The sequence below is a fragment of the Palaemon carinicauda genome, chromosome 15 (genome assembly GCF_036898095.1).
Source record: "Palaemon carinicauda isolate YSFRI2023 chromosome 15, ASM3689809v2, whole genome shotgun sequence".
NCBI lineage: Eukaryota > Metazoa > Arthropoda > Malacostraca > Decapoda > Palaemonidae > Palaemon > Palaemon carinicauda.
Window position 1 is genome coordinate 25,544,216 of NC_090739.1, and position 5,923 is coordinate 25,550,138.

At 30.8% G+C, this 5,923-nt stretch overlaps 1 protein-coding gene across 2 annotated transcripts in view; it reads left to right on the top strand.

Annotated features, from left to right (window-relative positions):
• LOC137654527 (opioid-binding protein/cell adhesion molecule homolog) overlaps positions 1-1,798 on the top strand; it is a 50,134-nt gene extending 48,336 nt beyond the window's left edge. For both annotated transcript variants that reach the window (XM_068388234.1, XM_068388236.1), the window contains exon 8: positions 1-1,798. This exon is cut by the window's left edge and continues 648 nt beyond it. The gene's annotated coding sequence lies outside the window, so the exon portion shown is untranslated.
• The last annotated feature ends 4,125 nt before the right edge of the window (positions 1,799-5,923 follow it).

A 5,923-nucleotide genomic window follows, 5' to 3' on the forward strand; every position in this document is an offset into this window, starting at 1 on the left:
TGTTGAAACCTTTATACATAATATAATGTACAGTGTAATGCGTGTCATATAACTATATGTAGATATATGTACATATATATACTTTTTTGTACGAACTAGGTAAAATACAGAGAAAAATATTAAGACAAATATTTGAAATAAATAGCTGATGTAGTCATATAACTTTTTCCTTGAAACGTAGCGAGGTAATTTCAGGTCTAGCTAAAAGTGAACATTATTCATTTTGTTATTAAGAATGACAAAGATAGAAGGAAATGTGATTAAATAGATATTGAACTGTAATTGATAATGATTGCTATCATAATTATAAGTCATTATAATCTGTTATAAATCATAATTCATAATCATTTAAATAAGATCAATCATTAATTATTTCTCTTCATTCACTTACAACAAACATAATTGACTGGATACTAAGTGTCATGATAGTATTCCATAATAACCTCTTTCGTTAAGTATGATTTTCTCAACTCATAACTATAATTACGAATAATTCACTTTTCATTATCAACAGATGATTTTATTTAGTTTTGCAGTTTGAACAGTTTAGTGGAAGACGTAAACACTATTTTGAAGGTATTCATTTTGAAATGAATAATTAAATTTTATTGAATAGTTCAATTAATATTTTTATTAGTATATGTCATTTTTAGAGAAAGAAAAATTGGAATTATCGGGAACCTAAACAATATAGAATATTGAATTAAATATCCTAAAAATCTTATCATTTCTTATGGTTCTGTCCTTATGAATAGCATTACTGGTAGTTGTCATAACGCATTGGAGAAATAAAATCAATACCATATTCTGTATGAAGAATCAGATAATATAATTCTACTGTTCTTAACATATTTATTGCTAAGGATGGTAAAATATCTTAATTTTTATATTCATATCCCAGTGTTTCTTTTTAACCAAAATATACCAACACATATTAATTATGTTCCAAGTCTCAAACATTTCAATAAAACCACTACATTATATTACGTTTCACGTGAGTTAAAATTATTTGAAAATTAAATTCGTCAAATATTAGGCTGTATGACTTTGTGAATGAAATAACCGTAGTGACCTATTACGACTCTGTAAGCAGATTTCGTCATATATTACGTTGTGCGACTCTGTAAATAAAAAAAAATCGTCATATATTTCAATGTACAATTCTTTAAGTAAAATTCGTCATATATTACGTTTTGCGGCTCTCAAAGGTGAATGTGTGAAATTTTGTAAGTGAAAAATGTACACACTAATGTATATGTTTATGTATGAATTTCTGTGTAAGTAAATATATACATTTATGTGAATGCCCATGTATCTAAGTACATGCATACAAACATATACAGCATGTACCTGGGTACATTCGAGCACGTATGTATATATCGCATAGTTAATGTCAGCAATTACTGCGCCAACTTGATTATATATATTTTGTAATACAAATAAAGCTGTAGTCATAGAGAAATGAAACCTGGAGTGGACGAAGACAAGGGTCATTACCTCAGAGGACTTTGATATGCTGTAAATATATTTGTCTCCTTCCAATAACGTATGACTTATTTTCGTCTTTATTTTTCCCTTATGGTCAAGGAAACAAATAAAAACGTGTATCTCTCATGTATGAAGTATTGTCATTTACTTTAGAAATTGTCATACATTTTTGGAAAATTATTGATTTTCTCGTCATACATTATTTAAAAAACCTCGAATTTCACTTTGTCTTGCTATGTGTCAATCCAAATATTTGTTAAGTGTCAACCAGTAGACACTGGCAGGGTCTTCAATGTTTCCTAATAAAATTACGAATACAGGATTACCTGCGTTTTTATTAACCCTCACCTTTTTTTTTTTTAAACGAGCAGTCAGAATTCACATCTAAATATTTAGATATATAAGCTTTCACAGGCACACACACAGTTTCAACCCTCCCCATCCCCAGGTTCGGCAATTTTGGGGGTATGATTAGTCCCTCTTCCCCTCTACCCGAGGGACGGGGGAAAGACCGAGCCGCTTAGCGTGACAGTATATACTGTATATATAGACACGTTACTATATATTACAAAGGGGCGATTAGCATATGTTGAATTACTATATTGACATTAGTTATCTAAAATGCAATGCCCCCAAAACCTCAAAAGACAGTCTATCGATCATATATCGATTAGTCTTACTAGCTGTAATCTCGTGTTTTATATATATATATATATATATATATATATATATATATATATATATATATATATATATATATATATATATATATATGTGTGTGTATATATATATATATATATATATATATATATATATATATATATATATATATAATATATATACATACATATATATATATATATATATATATATATATATATATATATATATATATATATATAGTGGTTCTCAATAACTTTGCACCGTAAATATGTTGATTCAAGTTGACCTTATAATGGGTTTTCTTTAACTTCTCAGCTTTACCTATTATCTAATTATTTAGCATCAGAAATTATACACCATGTTGTAGAAGCTCTAGAAATATATTTCATTTTTTTTTTAAATCACTAAAATGATTTCATACATTAATAACATATTACGGTCTTAAAAAGACTATTTACCTTACGCCAACAGTTTCATCCAAGGGTAAGTACGTATGTATGTATGTATGTATGTATGTGTGTATGTTTGTATGTTCGGTTATCAATATTTACATCACGCTTGCAAATCTTTACTTTGCGAGTACTGTATGTACGTGTGTAACTATTTTTCAAATTCACTTTTTCAGCACACTCGAAAAGAAATATGGATCTCACTATGTAATGAATGAAAATCTTCAACGGCCTAAATTGGTCCACTTATTACGCTACACGGAATCATGGATGCTTGAGAGTGATTAATGCTCCAGCATGTACAGAATGTTTATGTGTATGCATATTTCATAACTGATATACTGTGTAAACATTCTTCTGTTTGATTTACTCTTGGTTACTAACACCGCGGACGGAGAATTCTGGAGTGGAAATGTGGCGTCGTAATACATAGATTGATTGACTGATTAGGAGTTTTTTGGCATCCTGACATCGAAGGTCATTAACACCTATATAATTTGTTAGAAATAAAAAACAAAAAGGGTATTCAATTTAAAACCATACTAGCGAAAATGTTCTCATGAAATCTAAATAGTTTTCAGTAGATCTGCTTCTGAAATAAATCTAAAAATACCGCTAGTGGAGTACAACACATCCTGCCCAAGAATCTTGGTAAGGATGAACCTGCCCTCCTCACCTCGAACCTCAAACAGATATATATTTCTTAAGGTGCTAAAAGTGGTGCATTTGGTCAGCAAATGCCTCACTGTCAGGGGTACTAAACAGTCACGGTTACTCTTTGTCCTCGAAAACTCTATCTTTGGAAGGATAGGTAATCTGGCATCTCTTATCATCTCTTCTTGAAACCTTTCGACAAAATATAAAGAGCCCTTATTTACTGATCCCATTTTGGCCGAAACTATCCAACCTCTTTGTGTATACAAACAATATGCATCGAATATTCAAGAAGTGTTGTGTACTAGACGTAAATTTTTATTAAATATCCAAAGTTAATTGTATATTGGGACAAACTTTGCACCAAATGTTAATAACTTTCAGATATTTCCCGGAATTTGCACCAAATATTCAATGCATTAATTATATTGTCAAACTTTGAACTGAACAATTAATGACCAAATGATTTGAATAGTTTGAAAATTGTCAAACTTTTCATAAAATAAAACAAGATCTTTTACATATTTAGTGAAATTTTAATGAAAAAATCTATACCTTTTATCGTCAAGGCTCAGTATACGTCATATATTTGATCTAAGATAGTTGCCAACATTAGCACCAAATATCAGATGTTTTTTGTATATCAACATAATCTTTGCATCATACACCCAATATCTGACTTATATTATCACCTATATTACAGGAAATATGAGACGACTCTGCATATTGCCCAAAAGCTATTGCCTGAAGATGCATTAAGGCACATTATTCCATCTATTTCCTTATTTACTTTCCTCACTTTCCTCATTTTCCGTGTTGGAATCCATTAGCTTAAAATCTCCTTATTTTTCAACTAGGGTTGTGGTTCAGCTAATAATAATAATAATAATAATAATAATAATAATAATAATAATAATAATAATAATAATATCAATAATAATAATAATAATAATAATAATAAAATGGCGATAATCAAAAATAAAAAAAAAAACTTTGCTTCAAACCAATGACCCCAAAAATGTAACAAAGAAACCAACCTCTTCACCCGACAATCATTACCTTCTAAAGAAAAAAAATCTAATTAATGCAAAGCAAGAAGGTCTAAGGGAAAATAATGGTCAGATGATCCGTGAACTGAGCAAACAAAGCTATTGACACAAAGGAGCCACAATGCAACACAAAGGAGGATGAGCTATCGAATATCGCGGCTGGCTGAATGGAGACAGCAAATCGATAGACGGATTGAGGATATTATGTCTTCAAACAGAAACTGGGTGACCCGTCAACCGTTCAGAAAATAGAGTTATTGATTGGTTGCAAGGACTTCCGGAACAGAGAAGGAGCAAATTCAGGGTAGAGAGGACTCACCTCCTGATTGAAAGATCAATTTTGCTTGGTTAGGTTCAAGTTTTGAGGGTGGTGGTAAAAAAAAAAGAAAAAAAAAAAAAAAAAAAAAAAAAAACTTTTAGGTATTGAATGGTAAGTTAATCTGGTTATTATCTTAGTTTTCAATGTACAATCACTAGGTACGTTCAAGTTTCAAATTGAATAAGAATTACATTATCATGGCGGCCCATGTTTCAAATATATATAAATAAATTATAAACACACGCAAGCACACGCACAAACACACACACACACACATATATATATATATATATATATATATATATATATATATATATATATATTTATATATATATATATAAATACATATATATATACATATATACATATACATATATATACACTTGGCCACTGTATGGCAATAGCCTCAAACATGACCTTATTCATATCAAGGATTTGGCCAGTTTTAATCACCACGCTGGCCACTGCGGATTGGTGATGGTGGGATACTTTAGTCTGATCGCTCACAGCAAACAAAACCTAGTATGGGTGGCCCTGACTAGTACAACGTTGCTAATCATGGCATTACTACACCTGACACGTGATAAGCATTATGTAACAACCCTCGAAAGATATTTGAAAAGTTAACTGAAATTCGTATTTTCCTCTCATTGACGTGGTCAGACACACAATGGGATACATAAACAGATGCTTCGTATCTATACAAAATATGGGATTTATGTGATATCAGTTCCTTGATGACCTTAGATATATCAAATTTCAGAAAAGAGGGTCAACAAGATGAAAGGTTCATTTTCCATTGATCCTTTATAATTCTGTTCGCTTAACTCAGACTTATCTGAGTTCGCCAAGAAACTGACATTATAGGGATCCCATATATATTATTACAAGCTAAGCTATAACCCTAGTTGGAAAAGTGAAAGGCTATAAGCCCAAAGGCTCCAAGAGGGAAAAACAGCTCAGCGAGGATAGGAAATAAGAAAATAAATAAACTAAAAAAAAAAAAAAAACAATCAAAGAAAATAATTTAAAAGTAGTAACATTAGATTAGACCTTTAAAATATAAGCAATAAAGAGTTATTAAAAAAAATGAAGTGAAAAAAGGCAGAACAGCGAGCCCGAGTACCTCGAGATAGAGAACTCTAATCCAAGACAGTGGAAGGTCATGGTACAGTGGTTATGGCACTATCTAAAACTAGAGAACAATGGTTTAATTTTGGAATGTCGTTCTCCTAGAAGAGCTGCTTCTACCCTTGTCCTTACCCTTACCAAGAGGAAAGTAGCCAACTAGCCACTGAACC